This window comes from Spermophilus citellus (genome assembly GCF_964194105.1).
Source record: "Spermophilus citellus genome assembly, chromosome: 5".
Taxonomy (NCBI): Eukaryota; Metazoa; Chordata; class Mammalia; order Rodentia; family Sciuridae; genus Spermophilus; species Spermophilus citellus.
Window position 1 is genome coordinate 113981390 of NC_138186.1, and position 21978 is coordinate 114003367.

A 21978-nucleotide genomic window follows, 5' to 3' on the forward strand; every position below is an offset into this window, starting at 1 on the left:
GAGAAGACTGGGGTCAATTCCAATGTGTGTGTGCGTGTGTACCCAGTCTGCTGGTGGATGAGGAGCCCAGGGAAGCTGGGTCTAGGCACTGCCCACTGGTGACATGCAGTGTTGCTTTAGTCACTAACAGAGCACGCAGTGCAGCATGCCCTACATCCTATTTATTTCCCCTTCACTTCTTAACCTGGGAAGCAGATTTGCTACTTGTGCACATGAAATAATTCCAGAAAGTTGATTTACCAGAATGTGGGCATTGTTAGTACAAAACCCAGGGACCGTGGCAGCATTTCTTGGGACCCCACGAGTCAATGGTGGGAATGAGTCTACTTGCTTGTCCGTGGATGCTCCAGAAACCACCCTGTTTCCAGAGACATGATACAACTAAATTTGAATCCTATCTGGTAGATATGGATAGGAAATGCATTTGGGATAGTGTCCTCAGTGGTGGTGGTGGGGGGCTGGGGAAGCTAAAAGCCCTTTGCAAATGGTTTTCATGCTTCCCATTATATCCATTACCAAGTTCATGGTTCCATGCTAACTGCATGTTAAGAAAATAATGCTCCTTTTACATTTGGATACTTAAAACTGCCTGGTGTTTTATTTTGTTTTTAATATTTCTTCCTCAAATTCACTTAAACATCTGTGCCAAGAATTTGAAATGCTGCCAACATGTAACTGTGGAGTTAAGAAAACCAGAACCCTATTGTCATAAATGCGCCAAATGGTGCTGGTTATACTCCTAAATCCTACAGAACCATTGTGGTAATAATTTTTCAAAACGAAGCCAAATAAGATCCAGAGTGTAACAGCTATTACCATAAATCACCATTCTTTACTTGGCGAATCACATCTCTTTTGCTTGGGAGTTACATACCTCGGGAACACTGGTGGATGAACTTGGCTGTTTAATGAAACATTATATGGAAAGATAATGTTCTCTATGAGTCCAAGTCCACCTGCCGAAGTCCATACTGTTGGATTGAGGCTTTACACAGCTGTTTGTGGGGCAAAGCAAGACTGAAGAATTCACCCTTCTCTGAAATTTTCCTTAACTAAACAAATGAAGAAATGATGACTAGAGTTCCACACCATGAGGCAATATAGAAAAGTTATAAATACAGTATCATAGGCTTTATGAGCACCTTGATAGATATTTTTTCCTCTTGGGAGAAATGAGATCACTTTAGGACCCCCAAGTTGGTAGAGTGAAGAACTTATTCGTGTTTGAGTGTGTGTGTGTGGGTGTGTGCACTCACACGCGCACGTGTGCTTACACACCTGCACAGAACCTTCTCTAAAAGATAATGAGGAAAGGCCAGAACAGGGGAATGAAAATATTGAGCGACACATGGTGTGAGGTTTTAATGTAAAACCAGACCTCCAGGATTATCTGGTCTAGGAAGGCAGGCTGCACCACACAGGGTGGCTGCAAGACCTGAAGGTGAGGAAGAAAGTTAGAAAGAATGTGCTCATTCAACCAGTCCAGAAGACACCTGTTTCCTTTGAGACACCATGCAGTCCTTCGGCCATAACATGTCCTTGTCATTATTAACTTCCAGCCAGAAGGAATGAGAACAGTCTGGGCACTGCCTGCCTCTTTGGCGCTCACTATCATCACATCCCTTTTCAAGCTTCAACACCTCAAAACCCCCAAGTCCAACTGCTCAAAATGCTGCTGACAGCTGCTCCTTAAATAAGTTGAGAAGTGATTTTAATCTCAATACAGCCTTAATCATGTTCTTCAGGCAAAAACAGCAGCCAGATTCCAAAGAGTTATTTTAAACCAGATTTATGCAAATAATCTCTCTTCATCACAGAGTTTCATAGAATACTATAAATTAACAAACCCTCTCCTAGTTTGCTCTTCCAGGTTTGACAAATACTGAACCAGAGGTGGCCTTGTGCACTTTTCCTTCTCTCTGAATTTTAGAAGTTTTTGCCAGACGTGGTGGTACATGTCTGTAATCCCAGAGGCTAAGGCCAAGACAGGAGGATTGCAAGTTGGAGGCTAGCCTCAGCAACTTAGCAAGATGTAGCTCAGTGGCTGAGTGTTCCTGGGTTCAAGCACCAGTACTGCCAAAAAAGTAAAGAAGGGGGAGAAGAGGAATAACATAGGAGGTTTTATTCAGTCTAAAGGTAAATGTAGTCATCTTGTAGTTTTTTTCTACCTCCGTCAAGAAAGAGGAAGTGACAGAAAAGTATCAGTGGGTGATTTTGGTAAGAAACTCTCCAGCATGTTAACAAAAGGGGGTTGATCTCAAGGAATTCTGGCAAAACTCCCCATCTTTAGGCATCTGAGGGATTCACTTGTGGATGACAATAACCAGCTGTTCTCCTTTGCTGGTGAGGAGTAGAACAACGGAAATGGAATTCAATCACAGCAAAAGGGACTAGAGTTTAAATTGAGAAGACTCACCGCCTTTATGGTTTTAGCATACTAGGCTCCTTCCCAGAGGAGCAGAATCTCCTTGCTTGGTGTCAGCTTGTTTGAAAGCACAGAATGGACAAGAGAATGTGACAGATCCTTTCTGGGTGTACATTCAAATATTTTCCATCAACCTTATCCATTATCATGTACCTGGGATGAGAAATACACAAGATTTTTGTGGAGGACTTCTTAATATTCCCTTTGATGTTTTTGTAGAGGTTTTTTAATGTTCCTGAGGCCCCATAGGAAATGCTTTGCATGTATCTAGAGAAACATGGAGAGCCTGCCTAATTCTAAGGAAGAATCCATGATACTGTGAAACAGACTCTGCTGTATATTTTGGCTGTGTTCCATTTTGTTTATGGTACTAAGGATTGCACCCAGGTCCTTGGACACTGAGCTACATCCTCAGCCTTTTTTCTTTTAATTTTGAGACAGGGTCTCATTAAGTGGTCCAGGCTGGCCTCAAACTTACCATTCCTCTATCCTGGCCTCCCAAATAGCAGTGTCCAGCCACTGTATATTTTGTTAAATATTTTGAATGGTATTCCACACTGGAGTTTCCAGGGTTTCTGAAAAAGGATGGAAAATGAGACATGGTACCATCCTCTCCTAGCACTGCACCTGACACTGTGTAAAAGTGACTTGCAGGCCAGTGCTCTTTCATGGTAGTTATTTCTTGGGAAGAGAAGGGGCCCCTCTGCCTGTTCTCCTTCCAGTCAACATCCCTTGAATGCCAGTTCCCATCCACACAGCCAGAGGCAGTGAGACACATCACTGTGCCCTGACACATTACTGTTTCTTGCCTCCCTGGTTTTAATACTGATAACCTGGAGAGTGAGGTGCTGTGACACTAACCAACTGAGGATCAATAATGGGGTCACTCATTTCTTCTTCCAGGGCTCAGAGGGCCAGAGTGTAAAAATGCACCCAAGATGGGACCTGAGATGATGAGCTCCCACTCATACAGAAAACACAGTGAACCAGGAGATTAGAAGCTCAGATCTAGTCCTGGCTCAATCTAGTCTCTTGTCAACTGCATGCTCTCAAGAAAGCCCTGGAAACTCCCTGGTCCTCCATTTCCTGATCCTTAAAATTAAGAACCATTGCTGGGTTGTCTTCCTGCTCTTTTGGAAGTATCACACTTGTAGTGAGTTGAGATTCCATTATTTTCTCTTATATTCATTTGGTTTGCTTTCCTTGGAACTCTGATCATTGCTATAGGCAAATATTTGTAATTTAGAGAGCAAATGTCAAAAAAAGGTGGGGGGGGAGAATGAGGGGTGAGCTTGCATGGAAACGACTATTGTGGTTTCTTTTGGTGAAAGAGAGTGAGCTTGTAAAGGTCCTGCTAATTTTTGAGAACCATGCACTTTTCCCAGGAATATACTCATCTGAAAGGAATCAAGGTTCTTTTAATGGAAATAATGGGTTGTGCTTAAATCAAACCCCTGCTAGACTTAAGTACTATGAATGCTATGGTGTTTAATTTAATGGGTTTTTGGTTTTTCTTCTTTGACTTTTTTTTTTTTTAAAGCAAAGGCATACTTTCACGACAAGTGAGAAAGATTTAAATTTCTTGTCCCCAAAAGACCAGGGGACAGAAATACCAGCAGCTTAAGGAAGAGAATGAAAACCCAAGAAAGAGACCCTAAGGAGACGTTGAAAGGAAACATTTCGGTTAGCAAAGCACTCAAGAGCTTTATACCATTTTAACGGTTCAAGGTTTAAAAAAGGGAATAAAGAAAAATTAAGCTGAAGGGGGGAGGAGGGGCTAGGGAAAGGTGAAGCCGAGGCAGAAGCTGTGAGTAGAGAGATGTGAAAGGGGCTGAAAATAAGTGAAAAGTGAAAAATTGCTTTATGAATAAACCGTTAAAAAATAGTGAGTGAAAAAGCAATTGTGCTTCCAGTTATTACTGAATCACAAGCGCGTGGAAGCCGAGGCTGACCCAAGCAGCGGTCCGCGCTAAGCCACGTTGCAGCAGTTGGTTCGCAGCAGTTCCTGTGGGCGGACTCTGCTTTCTACTTGAGTGTTCAGTTTCATTGTGATTACCCCTCATCACAGACGCGTGTGGGCCCTTTACCACCCTGAATCCAGAAAACATGACTTGGTCACCCCTCCGCCCTGCTGACACCACAAGGCAGGTGATATCTATCCTGGGGTGGGGGGGACACACGCAGCATAGACAAATCAAGGGGCGAGGGCCAGGGGAAGGTGAGGAGAAGCCGGGAATTTCATGAGGCTTGAAGTTCTTGCCTGTTTTTTCTGAAAGTGACCATGTGTTTTCATACTCAGTGCTCCTTGTCATTCCTGGTGATGTGTCCCATGAGGACATGATGGCCCTGGCACGAGTCTCTTCTGTGCTGACAGCTGACAGATTATCCTTCTCAGGAGCTCAGCAGGCTCAGGCGGAGCAAGTAAAATGCCAATCATAGCTGTCCCTCCACCCCTTTGCATACTTCAGGAAGTGCAGGAAGCACTAGGAAATGGACCAGTTCTACCAGTGTGACTCTGCTGTCCTCTGAGCCTCCAGGAAGAGGATGATGAAGGGAAGTGTTCTGCCACCCACCAGAAGATAGGCCCAGTATCATGAAGGATGGCTGGTGCCAATGGTAAAAGCCAGTTCCCAAGCTGCAAGGTGGCACCCTCCATATCTGAAGTGGAGAACACAATTCTGTCTATACACACAGCTAACTTTTGATTATCTGCTTTAGCAGAAGGGAGGTGGTAAATGGGTGCTCACAAATCCCAAGGTAAGTTGCATGGAAGTGCTTTCTTTGCCCTTCATTTCTGTTGCCCTCCCTGGCCAACCCTCATCTCTATGACAGAATCTGGGAGGCAGGTGTCCCAGGGACTGGGAATACCAGCCCAGGGCAGCCTTTGACCCAGATGACCCATGGAGGTGCTGAACTGTGCAAACAGCTGGTGTACAATCAAAGGATGAGATCAAGTCTAATGAACACATCTCATTTTTAATAACCAGGATAAGGCTATAGTTCTGTCCATTGGCCAATGGGACTGAGGTTTTCCTGAGAGCCCATCGAGATCTTGGTATCTGTTCTTGCTGTTGCCACAGGAGGATCCTGGCCTTGCGCTGGCAGGAAAGTTAAAAGCAATATGCTTTCCTCCCTGAGGTTTTTCATGCAGGAAGTAGATAGCATTGGGTTTTGAGTATCTCCAGCCCAGAAATAGGGAAATCAAGGAAAGGAAAGTCAAGGGAAATGCCCAAGACTCCTAGCAAGTTCATGCTGGAACTGGAAACAAACTCTGCTTCCTGCATTAGCAGATGAGACAATGCTACTATTGCCCAGCTGGGCAGGACCCAAAGGAGTTTCTGCTATCATACCTGGGCAGGCTTGCCCAAACTGCCAAGTTTTATAGCATTAAATTACTGTCTTTTGCTTTGTCAGGAGCTTAACTGTTAACTAGTTCTACAGACATGTCAGTAAAGAAGGAGGGGATGGGGAGTTCTGGAGAATTGTGGCCATCTGTGGCCTGCCATTATTCTGAATCCATCTCACTTCTAACTCCACACAACCACTGTCTCTAAAGCTGAGCCCATTCCAGATTCCTTTCATTGAGAGGTTTCCATCCCTTTGGGGGTGGCCAATTCCCCGACCACCCGAAGTTTGCATTGCCTGGTGCTTTAGTAGAAGGATAGGTGTCTGGCTTCAGCAGGTCTCTGTTAGCCTCAGGTCAACAGTGTCCCAAAGAGGAAACTGAGGTGCGATCTTAATCCCACCCCCATTAAAGCATGCCTTACAGTATCCTCAACTGCTGTTGAAGGGCAGCGTGGTCCTCAGGTAGAAGGCCTGAGGTGATTGCAAGAGTCAGATCCTGTTTTGAGTAAACTGGCTTTAAAGTTCATTTCACTTTAGAGCATGGAGTTTGTGTGTTCTCTACAAAGCAGAGGAAACATATTTTCTGTTTCAAATGCACATTAAAAAAAAAAAAACTATTGCTCCTGAGTTAAAGGAGGCATGTTCTCTTGTTTAAATATTGTCCATATACAGTTAACCAATGTTCCTAGAAGCAGAGATGAAAGTTGAGGAAGAGCAGTCTGGTCTACCTTTTTGTTCCTAAGCAATGGAATCCCAAAAGGCACGGCTCCTCTAAGGATCATCTGAAGACTTGCTATATGCCCACCTGCTATACAGCTTTTGCAACCAACAGAAACCCTAGGAGATTTATAGCAGTTTTGCTTCAAATTGCTAGTTTTCGTCTCCTTTAGTTTTGACCTACACGAGGATTCCAGACTGAAAATTACATTATCCAAAGCAAACCATTCAGCCCATCTTAGATAGGTTACAGCTGTTCCAACCCTTCCTCCAACTTGAGTATAATAACGTAATATATTATTGCTCATCTATGGCCTGAAGAATGATGTGCTATTAAAAGGGTTGGCTGGAAAAAAAAAAAAAAGAAAAAGAAAAGGAAGGAAGGAAGGAATCTTCTAAAACTGGCTCTATCACTTAGAAGTGAGAGAAGAATCTTTTAAACCCAGGTCTGAATCTTGTTTACATCAGAGAAATGCATCTGAAAGTGGTGGAAGGAAAATGAGCGTTTTCTAGTAGAGACTGTCTGGGAGCTCGGCTAAGGACCTGGGGGCACTTGCTGGGCTTCTCCAACAGACAGGGAGGAAAAAAAAATTAAAAAGAAAAAAGCAGGGTAGTGTCTGTGCTGAAGGTGCAGACTTCCTTCCGTACTTGGTTTTTTTCTCCCTTCTAAGGGCTGTTTGAAAGTTTTTCCTGTGCTTCTAACTGAGCAGAAACCGCATTATGTCCTTTGTCATCGTCTTTGCTCACCACTGGAGACCCTGGTGGTTAGAGAGGGAAAGTCCCTTTTGCTGGTGCCTGTGGGGGTAGAAGGTGTTGGGGGCCGGGAAGGGGCATGAGGGGAGAGGGGAGAAGAGAGATCCTTAAGCTCGCCTCTCTGGCTTAGACACACTCTTCAGTCCTCAGCCGCAAAGTGTATCTTTTGTGTAGTTCTGATCATCTTAGGGTGAGGGGCAGACATCAAGCAACAGAAAGAGAAGATGCTTCCCTTCAAGTGCTTGGAGGTTCTGGGAAGCCCAAAGAATGGCCACAATGACCTCTGTGGAGCCTGAGCATAACTTCATACCTGCCTCCTTAGCACTGTACCTATGGGTACTGGGTGAATAATGAGGAGTTTGGAGCATAGCTGAATATTTGACTTGAGCTATTTTAGGGCAGACTCTGTTGTGACAGTCCTTTTCTTTTTCCTCCTTATTTATATTGTAGTAAAACACACACATATTAACATAAAATGTACCATCTTAACCATTTTTAAGTGTGTATAGTGCAGTGGTGTCAACTATATGCACCTTATTGTGCCACAGATCTCAAGAACTTCTTCATCTTGCAAAACTGAAACTCCATACCTATTGAACAAAGATCCCCCGCTCCCCTTCCCCTCAGCTCCCCTAATGACATTTCTGGATCATGCTTGTAACCATGAGTCCTTTTCTTTAGTTAAGTCTATAAACTTGATTTCCATTCAGGGGCTGTTTTGAGTTCACACACCAACTGACCTGCTTGGGGGAGCAGTTTGGACTCACTCTGTCACAAATATTCATCCCTTGCTGTCACTCATGGTCACAAATGCATGTCCTCAGCACTCTAGCCAGGCTTCAGCAATTTATGGGGCTGTTATTTGCACCACCGAACCCGTCAGGAATGAAAATAACAATCAACTCCTCAAATGTTTACAAGCCTCCTGGGCTATTGCCCATGTAATTTAGAGCTGCCATCTTGTCTCCTTCTCTCTCTCAGTGGAATGGAATGTCCTCTCCAGCAACTTGGTGGCTGTAGGGACCTGGGAAGGAGGCTTTTCTCGTCAAGGCTTGGTCAAAGTCCTCTTTGGTAGCATGTTGTTTGGGTTCCTGTTGCTCTGCGACACTTCCTCCTACAAATCACTACTAAACAAATCCTCCCTGGAGGATGTCCCCGGAACCAGAGCTGGGACAGGTAAGTACTCTCACCCAATCAGCACAATCAATTTGTCATTCCCTGAAAATAGAGTCGTCCCTCCAGTCTGTCCTGCTCCCGCCCCCAGCACGCTTGGTTGGTGGGGACAGAGAGGAAGGCAATGGCACATTCCAGGGGAGTGGTTCCTCCACATTCACCACACACTGGGGCGTGTTGTGCCTCATGCCTGCAGCCACCCTTGAAGTGTTGTTGTTACACAACAGTCATGAACTCTGGAATGTCTCTGGTCATTTACAGAGTGACACAGTCTGTAAATGACACCGTCAAGCTTCGAGGCCCAGAATGAAGTTGGCTTGTTTTTCAGAAGAGGCTAGTCCCGCCCAGACCAGAAGGAAGCTTCCAGGCATCTACAGTGTCAGTGTACTTCTTACTCTTTTGAGAGCAGAAGGCTTGGGAAATAGAATACAGGAATATTCCAAAGCACACGCCAATAGCCTTGCAGACCTTTTGAAATACACTGAACTGTTTGACCATATTATTTGCAGATAAAGCTTTCTAGAAATTAGCTGGGCACTTCTTAGAGTAATTTTTATCTTCTCTCACTCTTGCCTCGGTTTTTCCTTCTTTGGTTCATTTCCTTCATGAGATAAATGAAAAGAGCAAGAGATTAAGGTTCCAAAGAACATATGACGTATGACTCATGCCTATTTCTCCTCTGTAGTACTCATTTTAAATGGCATCGTTCCAGTAGAAGAAACAGAAAGTAAAAATGAACTTAAATACAGCTTCTGGTGCTTCTGTAATACAATAATTATGAAAATAATACCTCGCATTTTATTTATCCTGTATAAGTCACTAGTCTGTCCCAGCCATTATCTCATTTTTATCCTCACAAATACCCTTTGAGATAAGCTCATTTTTCCATTTTATGTATAAGGAAGAAGCAGCCTTGGAAGGTCAAACAAATTAGTTAATTCAGGAAAAAAACCTGAGTCCTAAGCACATAGAAAATGTCCCACAATAGCTTGCCTCCGATCACATAGCTAGGAACTGTGACCAGAGCTGGTTGTACCCTGGTAACTTCCACAGGACCTTCCTATATTGTGGCCACCACTTTCTCCACCCCCATAGAGTGGCCTTAGTCCATAAAACATACAGATTTTTCAAGAAAAATATAGTTTTAAATGCCTCCTGAAGCCTATGCTTTATTGTGTGCTATCAAGTTAGAGAGTCTGGGGAGGATCCACAAAATGCAGTTCACATAGTCTTGCGTCCTTCTGACCCTTTCCCCTCACAAGAAAAAGAGGCTTAGGAAATCCTCCCTGTTCCTCTTGTTTTCCAATCCTTTCATCAGATAGGTTGATCTAAGTGGATCCCGAGAGTCTCTTATTTTTGTCTCAATTGGGGTTTCATTCTAATAATGAAAGATAAATCCAGCACTTTTACCCATTTGTTCTCACATTTGTTCATTCAAGGTACATGTAATGTTCACCTATTAGTCTTCACATATTGGGTCAGGCTGATCTGAACGTGAGGTATGAGCAAGACCAAGACCTTGACCTCAAAGAACTACTTGCCTCAAGAGGCAGAGGCAAAGTATAATTTGATTAATGCTATTGACCTCTTTTAAAATAAATTAGTTAGACAAATATCTTCTATGAGGGATCAAATTTAATTTAAAATACTAATACCTGGCTTTGATTTTGTAGCCTTTTATAGGTGTTTGTTCATCTTTGGTTCAAAAAAGTATATTTGAGTAAGACCAGTATACATTCTGACTATATCAGATTCAAGTTGTCTAATAGAAAATTCCATATTCCACTTGTTATATATGTATTAGCCCCCATGAAGCAATATTAGAACAGATATCAACAAGAATGATGATTGTTAAGTCTGGCTATGTCCCATCATGAACAACTGAGTTGTAAAAAATTAGTAAATAAAAATTAAAATTTTTTTTTGAAAAAGGGAAAGCTGAGTTATAACAAATCAGTGGATTATTTTAAGAACAGTTGATTGGTTTCTTGAAACAGGACTATGGTATCATTTCTATGTAGCTCTTCAGAAACCTGAGTTTCTGGATAGGACCATAAAGAAACAAAATTCTAAGTTGTTTTTGCCTTTAAAATTACATAAACTATTCTTTGGGGGGTGGGCCAATGGTGCACACCTGTAAATCCCAGTGGCTCAGGAGGCTGAGACAGGAGGATCGAAAGTTCAAAGCCATCCTCAGCAAAAAGGAGGAACTAAGCAATTCAGTGAGACCCTGTCTCTAAATAAAATTTAAAAAAAGGAAAAGGATTGTGAATGTGACTCTGTGGTTAAATGCCCCCGGGTTCAATTCCTGGTACCAAAAAGAAACAACAACAAAAATTCTCTGTTGAAATGTCCCAGATTGTATCTTCAACCATCCCAGCTTCTCTTAAGGACACATAAAATCATTTTAACCAATCACTATTTTATTTCAACAGCACGCACTCCACAACAGTGGCAAGGGCTGGCAGGGGTGGGGGGGGGGGTTGTTGTCTCAAAATGCAAAGAGCTCTGTACTGGGGGATGTTGCGGGGCAGGTGAGCAAGAAAACTGGGCTTATTCCTGGCTTAGCCAGTTGAGTGACTTTAGCAAGACATGTAACCTCTCTATAACTGTTACCACATCTTTCAGATGCAGCAGTTAAATCAGATCACCTCTAAGTCCATTTCTACAAATCAGTAAGTGGAAAGTTTGCTGCTCATTTTAATAAGGATGTATTGACATTAAAAAATCTTACTAAAACATCAGCTGGTGGCACTCCCTTCTAGCCACTCTGTCCGGCTCAGTGTTTTGGTTAAGGTGGCAAAGGAAGCAAGGTAGCCTTGCCCTGTAGCTCTTGGTTTGGGGAGGAACTGATGACTCAGCACATGGTTCCCTGCCCCATGGGGCTGGGCTGCAGGTGCCCAGGTGGGCCTTGTTGTGAGAGAGCTGCCAGCACTTTGGCGTGAGGCAGGGACTTAAAATGTGGACTATTTCAATAGCCACTCAGATTCCAGGGCACTTTACTCAAGCTTAGGAGTGTCAACCTCCATCCCTTCATCAAAGTGCCACCTTGGATAATTATGCTCTTCAAATGACTCTTGCATTTCAGTGCTGTGTGACATTCACACTTCCTATCCGATGGTGGTGTTTGCTTGTTGTTTTCCAACCCATAAACCTGATGACCAGGCCTGTATTGGTTGAGGAGTGGGTATGAGAGTGAATGAGGGTATTCTTCCTTGACTAGACTAAATGGGTCTGCTCCTTCGGGTCACTAAAGAAAAAGAAAGAGCAAAGAAAACAAGCAATCCAGCACTATTCCCCTTCCTTTCTCTTGAGGGCAAAGGAAATTTACTAACTAAAAAAAAAAAAAAAAAAAAAAATATATATATATATATATATATATATATATATATATATATATAGAGAGAGAGAGAGAGAGAGAGAGAGAGAGAGAGAGAGAGAGTTTCGACACTAGAGTCACTCTAGGCGGGCTCTTGGAAATCCTGGAAAAGATTCATAAAGATTAATATAATATTTATGTGCATGAAAAACTATTTTGTTTTTAAGGGGTAATGGGTTGCGAAACTGCAGAGCTGCATGATCTTGAAGCTATGAGATGTCGACATAATTGTTTTGAGATCAACCAATCAGACCACACATTTCATACTACCAGGTTATAATGAGTGTTCATTAAACATCATGATAACAACACCCTCCTTGTTTGTTAACAAAGGAGCATTCTCTTCGTATATCACCGATGACAGCTGATGCAGGACAGTTAAAAGCATCTACTCATTCCCCCTTTTTCCTGATTTCTTCCAGGGCTGCCATATAGTCAGAGTATGCTTTTCCTCCTCCGGGTTTCCCCTCCTTCTTCCTTTCTTCTTTTTTATTTTCCTCTGGGCTGAGCAAAACTCCTACTTGAGAGAAAATGTCTCCCTGCCCACCAGTCAGGCATTTTGGGCCACACTTAACTCTAACTTTTCCAGGTCACTGGGACACCGTTGTGTGAACTGGAATCAACACTTACTCAATAAATTCCTAAAGATGAGGACATCTGCCTGTCTTGACATCTGCCAAGACGACGATTTTTCCAGAGGAGTTGTTCACTCCCCTTTCTTGGCTAGTAATCGGGGTTCTCTCTTCTGAGAGTACATGTAAACACTGGGAAAATGGCCTACTTTGGTAGCATAGTCTGAATATCTGCCTTATTTTTATCTATTTTATATTATTGTTGCTTCTTTGGCTAGTTCTCTATGATTTAGACAGATCATTTAACCTTTCAAATGTCATTTGCTTCTCTCTAGAGTATCAATGGCACAATTGAGAAGTTTTAATTAGTTCTTCAATATTTATGAGACCCAAAATATGTGTGTAATGCTGCATTTCATTTTGGAGTTACAGGGTAGCACAATGCCCCAGTTCTCTAGGACCTCACAATCTAATTGAAAAGATAGACATTTGCACACAAGAATGAAACGAACCACACAAGATAGTACACGACAAGACACTGTCATGTGTACAAGGACATTCACTGCAGCTCTACTATAAAAACATTTTGCAAAACATCTAAATGTATATTAATAGACTACATAAATCATGATCATCTATACAATGTATAACATGCTACTATTAAAAAAGAACAAGGCAACTCTACATGTGCTACAATGGAAATACTCGTTATAGCTTTAAGAGAATAAAAGCAAGTATACAATAGATAGTACCGGTGTTGCCATTTGAGAAGGGAGAAACAGGTATACACCAGCATTCTATATATGCATTAAATCATCTTTTTTTGGTGAGGGAGCATTGGGGATTGAACTCAGGACCTTGTGTGTGCCATGCAAGCACTCTACCACTGAACTATACTGCCAACTCCTGCATTGAATATCTTTAAACAAATATGCAAGAATCTGGAAAACATGGATGCCTATAGAGAAGAGATAAGAGGCTAAGATACAGGATGGGAGAAAGACTTATAATTTACCTTGAATATCCTTTTGAATCTTTTGAATTTTGTATCAGGTATATATATTATCAAATAATTGGGGGCTTGGGTTGTAGCTCAAGTGGTAGATCGCTTGCTTCGCATGTGTGAGGCACTGGGTTCAATCCTCAGCACCATATAAAAATAAAAATAAAGATATTGTGTCTACCTAAAAAAAAAAAACTAAAAAAATATTTTTTTAAAAAAAATTAAGTAAATTTGAAATGTGTCCTAATTCTCTGGTCAGATCTCAACATTGAGGACTGGTAAACATTAAATGAGAGACAAATGGAGAAATTATTTTCACAAAGGTATAAAACATGGGGTGCATTCTTATCCAGGCCTGGTAGTGCATGCCTGTCATCCCAGCAACTCCAGAGACTAGGCAAGAGGAATGGAAAATTCAAAGCCAGCCTCATCAATTTAGTGAGATCCTGTCTCAAAAAAAAAAAAAAAAGAGATTTAGCTCAGTGGTAAAGTGCCTCTGAGTTTAATCCTCAGTACAAAAAAACAAAAAGGAGATTAAAAAATTTTTTTTAGTTGTGGATGGACATAATACTTTTATTTTATTTTACTTTATTTATGTGTTTGTTTTTATGCAGTGCAAAGGATCAAACCTAGTACCTCACACGTGCTAGGCAAGCGCTCTACCACTGAACTACAACCCTAGCCCAAAAGTGGAGTAGATTCTTTGCAAGAGATTTTGAAATAGTTCTAGTGGAGGAAGGGGTAGGAGTGGGTGTTTCCTAGTGTGTCTAGGAGTCAGTTCCAATCCGATGCTTCTGAGATGAAAAGCAGGACTGAGGGGGTTTGATAACATCACACTATCTGATGTGGAGCTTTATGGCCCATTTCAAGTTGACTATTCAAACGGGAGAGGATTGGAGGAACACAGGGAGCAATGGAAGATGCTTCGCTCCTTCCCTAAGAACCTGTGCTGACTGTAGTGCTGCTGGGTGTCCTATCACCTGGACACCTGTGGCCAAGAAAGGGACTGAACAGTCCTGGCTTCTCTCATAAGATGGGTCATGTCTTCTCAGTTCTAAATGCCTCCTGGCACATCCCTAGAGGGTATGGCAGTCTATCAGATCTTTGCTACCATTGATGATAGCACATCATAGACTAGGAGAATCTCAGAGGCAGGAGAACCCTGGAGACTTCCCCTAGCTCCTTCTTCTTACAGTCAGGCCCACGGGGAACAGAGGCCTGCTCTTGCGCACCAGCCCTCACGTATAAAGCAAGGACTACAACTAGGTCTTCTAACTCTGTGTTTGGTGCCCTTTATAACACTACCACACTATCCCAGTCCCCCTGGATTTTCAGTGGGCGTGGTATAGTGGATGTGACAGTTACTCCCAAACTGATAGAACTCCATGAAGGCAAGCTTAGTAAGTCAGCCTTGGGACCTCCCTGAAAGATAGGTGGCTGAGACAGGTTTGTGGGCTGGAGTAGAGGACCAGGAAGTGCTCTCTCCTGCTGGAGAGAAGTAAATTATCACACATGCCTCCCAGCCAACAGCCAGGATGGGTGCCCTTCATGGTACCCAAACCTCTCCACCCGTGGATGGATCAAGTTCAACCTAGAAATTTCCACATAAAAAGTCTCCATCCCCAAGGGTATCTCATATCATTTATCAGGGATGGGGGTCTATAAAACCTTCTGTAGTCTCAGATCTGGAAACTAAGATAAAAGGAAGGCAGTAGGAAAAATTGATAACTTTTAATCCTTTTTTCTAAAGAAAAAAATACTACAAAACTCACTAATTGGATTAATTATTATTTTATTACTCTTATTATTTTTAGTACTAGGGACTGAATCCATGGGTGCTCCATCACAGCCCTCTTTCTTTTTCTATTGAATTTTGAGACCGGGTCTCACAAAGTTGCTCAGGTTGGCTTGAAGTAGTGACCCTTCTGCTTCAGCCTCCCAGGTAGCTTTGGGATTATAGGTGTGCAACATTGTACCTGTACAACAATTTTTAAAAATATAATAAAGGCCAAAATCTTCTTTGCCTTGACCCCACTTCTCATTTTGCTCTTGATGTGAATGCCCCATGTCTACGTGAGCAAGTCCAGTCTGTAGGCATCGGGCCATGGTGTGGGCCAGCACATGCTTCATCATTCCTGGGTGCCTACCTGTAGTATCTTGCCGGAAGTCTCCTCTGTGTAGCTCTGATGAGATTTACTTTCTATTTACCAAAATGAACTTCCTGTCTTACAATGACTTCAGAATGGACTCTGGACCACTTGGAGCTCATAAGGACAAGCATCCGCTTATCTTAGTCCTGCCATGAGTCACTGTGTCTTCCCACCCATTTCCACAGACACCTGACTTCATTTAGTCTCATCTAATTCCTCCTGCTGTTTTCAGTGGGATTTCCACCACCTAGGCAGCATGAGTCAAAACAGATCATCCAACTGCTTAACAAATGGAGCTATTTGTTTGGAGCTGAATGTTTACAACGAAAACCACCAACCATCTTGGTTTTTCATGTTTTGACATGGAAGTCCGGAAGCTGAGCAGCAAGGAGAGGGCCTCTGTGTTCTTAGGTAGAAGCAAGGGACTTTCTTGCTTCTTGACTTTTCTTGACCATTGTTTGGTTTTTACTGAAGGCCTCAAAAGCTCTACCCATGTCCAGAGCCCCAGGTCTTGATGGATAGAAAGATACCAGCCCAGGGGTGCTGCCATCTGTCTGTCTTTGGAAATGACTCAACCAACAGTTGGGGATGTGGGGGACCACGCCACTAGATTAATTATGTCACATCTTCAGGCTTTGTCCTTTCATTTACCAAGTAAGTGTTTAATTAACAACTCGAGCCTGCACTTCCTCGCAGGCGAATTTGCTTTTCATGAGATCATAAAACTAAAGAAAAAGTCCACCAAGCTCACTGTTCCCTCAAGGAGTCCTGGCCCGGGTCTGACCCTGATTACTTTCATTTTTACTTCTTCCCTGTAGGACTTTTCTATATACAGTAAGAAAGTGTCTCAGAGGGTAGGAGTATTCCCTACTGCACAAGTCACCTTTGAACTGCCTTCTGGGTGGTTCTATTCCCATGACGTTTTCACCATCCTATCCCTCTTCCTTTCTATTCTCTGCTTATTTATGTGTCAGATGTTGGCACGTAATGATTTGTAAATACATTAAGGTTCTGTTTTAGGAAAGATTGTGTTCTTTTACAAATAGACACAAAGCTACAAAGTACCTCTGTGGCTTCTATCCTCCATTTTTATATTCTACTACTTAGTAGTGAATTGATTAGTTAGTAAAATAAAAAATACTTTGAAACAAAACATTTACAATTTTTAATAAGTAAAAAATTATTACATAATAAAATTATTCTTATTTACTATATTACTTTTGTTTTTTTTTCTTTTCCCTGAAGTAGAAGAAAAGAATAGGGGAAATTGTTCTGATCCCCATGGTTCTGGGGATACAACCCAGAAATTCAGGGTTGCCTCATTCACTCTAGGCAAGTGCTGTAGCTCTTAATGGCCTGGCTCTTAATGCTACTCTCTGCTCTCCTAGTCATCCCTTGACCAACTAAAACACACACACACACACACACACCTAAATTTACAAATAATTCATCTATGTACTTTGGATCTGTGGATATTCACTCCTTTCAACAATTTGGCATCTTGAGTTGAACCATTGTTTCCTGTGATAAAATCTGACATGAGAAACTCTTTGATAAATGGCAAAAGCAACATGGAGTTCAAAATAGAACGCAGAAATGTCATAGGCACCGAATCATTCATTGTTTTGATAAGAACTTATCCTTTCACAACACAGCCTCTGATCCACCAGCCAGTGTTTCATAAGATCCATGCTAAAACCCAGCCTATGGCTCGCTAGTTGAGCCACTCATCTAGGGTTGTTTGGGCTTTACTACTTCTTTATACACGATTCTAAAAGAGCAAGGGATCTGCTTCTAGTCCCCAGGATAATGGAAACAACAAATCAAAAGGCAGAGCCAGAGGAAAGAGGCTGGCAACCAGCCTCCCGAGAGTGGGTAGCAGAGGCAGCTGATGCCCAAGTAGATGAACACGAGCTTTACAAAGGCACAAAGGTATAGGAGACCGCAGCCCGGGAGCACAGCTTCCTGACATTGAAAAACAAGCTCTTTACCACCAAGACAAGGACAGACTGTGACCAACTGATGAAGAAGTCTGCAACTTTTAAAGGAATTCCTGCACACCCTGGCTAAAGTTGGTTGTTAGTTTTTTGTTTTGTTTTGTTGTTTTTTGTTTTTTCCCTGAGAGACATCAGTAATACCCAGAGTAAAAATGACTCATTCCCCTAAAATTTCTGGATGACCAAGTTTTGCTTCATGTAATTGCTTGCACGTTATCCTAGAGATAAGGCACACCATCCTCTATTAAACTTGGTTCTGATGACTATGATATTATATCACAGAGTGACAGGTTCTCAGATTATGAAACAATGATCAGTACTAACTTCATGAGTCTGTAAGGCATGTGTGACTATCTCAGGGGACCCTGCATTTCTGCTAGGGCAGGTTTCATGACTGATTCTGGCAAGAGCTGGAGCCAGCCTGGGACCATGGTTAGTTAGCATGCACAAAAAGTCTCGTAATCTCTTTGGAGCACTGGACTGTGTACAAAGATCCCTCCCTTTTTTGCATAATGGTACTTTACTTCCTGAATTATAAAAAAAATGTAATTTTACTAGAGAGAAAGGAACTGGATTTGGGCCCATTTTTGTGTGATGATTTAAGTTAATTCCCTGTGGTCAAAATGAACCTGTTAGTTCTGAACTGAACAAATAGCAACGTATTTCAGATTCCATAGAATCTTTTTCCTCACTCTTCCAATCTACATGCATTCAAAAATTCCAAAGTTGTTACCATCCCAGTGTTTGGTTAAAGGGCACTTCTAAACATACTGTGATGGAAATTCTTAAGCATTCACAAAGGCAGGGACAATGGCATGAAGAGTTTCCATTCACTCATCACTCAGCTTTCACTGTTATCAATATTTTTTCTGTCTTACACAGTATGCCTTAGTGTGCCTATATGAAACTCCTTCTATTTAAAATTTCCAGCAGCCTTGAAATATTTGGGGCTGGCCTCCAGTATAGCAGAGCAACCAGACTTCCAACTATGAGGTGTGATGAGAAGGATGTCAAAGTCTCTTTACTCTACGGAAGAGGAAGGCCACCATTAGTGATTCATTCTTGATGCAATTCTTTTTCCTCTCTCTCTTTCTTGGACACACACACACACACACACACACACACACACACACACACACACCAGATGAATATACTGAAATTCCTTAGCCTTATTCAGAGCTAGTTTTATCACAATAAGTTGGGTTTTGAGGGTTGTTGACTTTTTTTTTGTACTGGGGATTGAACTCAGGGGAATTCGACCACTGAGCCACATCCCCAGCCCTGTTGTTTATTTAGAGACAGGGTCTCACTGAGTGCTTAGCACCTCACCATTGCTGAGGCTGGCTTTGAACTCATGATGCTCCTGCCTCAGCCTCCCAAGCTGCTAGGATTATAGGTGTGTGACACCGCGCCCAGCTATTTCTGTCATTTTGTTTATTTTGGTACTGGGAGTCGAACCCAAGGGCATTTTGCCACTTAAGTATATCTCTAGTTTTTTAAAAAATATATTATTTATTTTGAGACAGGGTCTCACTAAGTTGCTGAAGGCTGACCTTGAACTTGTGATCCTCTTGCCTTTACCTCCCGAGTTGCTGGGATTATAGATGTACACCACTGTGCCCAGCCAGATTAAGTTGTTTTTTATCAAATGATTTTGTCCTGGAACAGAAGTCTTGGAAGGGATGGCCAACAGTCCTGTACACCGGGGGTAGATAGGGCACTGAAATAGAGAAAGGGAACAAAATTTCATGAGGTAAAAAAGCTAGATTCACAGTGTGGTCCAGGATTATCCCAGGTAGTATTTAATACTGTCTTAGGAAAAATTTATATTTGAAGCTTTTTAAAAATTTTATCTTTTTATTCTAATTTGTTATATATAATAGTAGAATACATTACAATTCATATTACACTTTATAGAGCACAATTTTTCATATTTTTGATTGTACAAAAAGTATATTCACACCATTTGTGTCTTCATACATGTACTTAGGGTAATGATATCCATCTCATTCCACCAACTTTTTTACACCCCTTGCCCCATCCCTTCCTTTTCCTCTCCTTTGCCCTATCTAGAGTTCGTCTAATCTTCCCATTCTTCCCCTCCCCACTATGAATCAGCCTCTTTATAACAGAGAAAATATTCGGCATTTTGGTTTTTAGGAATTAACTAACTTCACTTAGCATTATTTTCTCCAACTTCATCCAATTACCTGCAAATGCCATGATTTTATTCTCTTTTATTGCTGAGTGATATTCCATTATGTATATGTACCACATATACATATCCATTCATCTACTGAAGGGCATCTAGGTTGGTTCCACAGTTTAGCTATAGTGAAGTGTGCTGCTATAAACATTGATGTGGCTGTGTCCTTGTAGTAGTCTGTTTTTGGTTCCTTTGAGAATAGTCTGAGAAGAGGAATAGCTGGGTCAAATGGTGGTTCCATTCCCAGATTTCCAAGGAATCTCCGTACTACTTTCCAGATTGGCTGCACCAACTTGCAGTCCCACCAGCAGTGTATGAGTGTACCTTTTTCCCCAAATCCTCACCAACACTTATTGTTGTGTCTTCATAATAGCTGCCATTCTGACTGCAGTGAGATGATCTTAGAGTAGTTTTGATTTGCATTCCTCTAATTGCTAGAGATGTTGAACATTTTTTTACATATTTGTTGATTGATTGTATATCACCTTCTGATAAGTGTCTGTTCAGTTCTTTGGCTCATTTATTGATTGGGTTATTTGTTGTTTTGCTTGTTGAGTTCTTTATATACCCTAGAGATTAGTGCTCTACCTGATTGTGCAAGTGGTAAAAATTTGCTCCCAAGCTGTAGGCTCTCTATTCACCTCACTGATTGTTTCTTTTGCTGAGAATTGAAACATTTTTTTGTTACCAGTAATTAGGATATGTGAATGGTAGAAAGACAAGGTAGAAAACTCTTTCAGCATTAAAAAAAATAGCTTAAATCCACCTCATTTGTTAGCAGTGAGGAAAATATTCTGGAATTCGATTATTTAACTATAAAAAGCAGGGTGGGGCTGGGGTTGTAGCTCAGTGTTGGAGCTCTTGCCTAGCATGTATGAAGCATTGGGTTTGATCCTCAGCGCCACATAAAAATAAAATAAATGTATGTGTCCATCTACAACTAAAAAATATATTTTTTAAAAAGGCAAGATGACTGATAAGGAAGAATTTTATTTTATTTCATACGTTTTTATTGAGATAGGGTGTCATTCTAAAAGTGCCAGGCACCTCTATTATGAGCAGCCATGACAGTTCCTATCAGCTTAGGAAGAATCACTTGGGTGGAACTTTTACTTCTGTTCTATAAGGAAAACATGATGGGACTTTTTTTCCTGGCTTAACAAAGATGGTCCCTCTCTGCCTATTATGGGAAATCCCTGCAGCAGGGACTGGACATATTATCAGAAATGCCAGAAGAAAGAGACTGAGCCCTTGACTGTTAATTTGTTGAGGTTTGATATCATAAGAACATCTCTGGTGAAATGATGTGGACCTGGCTGATGTCTTCTGATAAAAAGGCAGGTGCTTCATGCCCACTCTCTCTGACCATGAGAACTTACCAGGAACCAGGAGGAATTTGAACTGGTCACCCTGACTTGGGCCTACCTGGCTTGGGAGAGAACTGCCCTGGTTAGGAACTTGTAGCTGGCATCTGAGCTCAGCCTCTCTCCCTGGCATGAGTCAGAGCAGTTGAAGTTGAGGCTCAGTGGACAGTGTATTTGTATGTTTGTGTGTCTCTGTGTGTATGTCTGTGTGTATATCTCTGTGTTATCAGTGTGTGTGTGTGTGTGTGTGTGTGTGTGTGTGTGTGTGTATGTGTGACCTGAGAGCCCTGTGTCACTGACGACACTCAGTTGAGGTTGACTTGGGTTCTTCCAGCCTGGGACCTACACTCTCCTCTCTCTGTCTCTTGGTCCCTATTGCAGGTAAGCTCCCCATCAGCACCTTCAACATTTCTAAAACGTTTGGGGTGATGGCAGGGTGGGCAATTTGGGTGGCAGATAATACACTTGGGGAACAGGGAAAGTGGGTCAGGAGGCAAGAATGAGAGTGAGGGAAGAGACAGGCAGAAGTGGAGGGAAGGGTCAGGCTGGTCACGCTCAACAGGGCTCTCCAATGTGGGTGAGTTTGCACAAGTGTCCCTCAGGGAGCTTAGGAAGAGTACTGGTTTCTGGGTCTCACCTCAGAGAACCCTGTTTTGGAGATCCAGGGTGAGATACAGGACTCCCAGGTGATCTGCTAAGTAGTCTGAGGACGTCTCTTTAAAACTGCTGCATTGTCCAACAAGCCCAGCTTAATGAAGAAAACACAACTTAGAATTTCCTAAGGTCCTTGCTCACCTCGTCTCCTGAACACCTCATAGCAGCTAGCAAGAAACTCAACCACTCTGGTTCCACAGAAACTCCTCAGGGACATGGTGATGTAATGCTGGATCACCT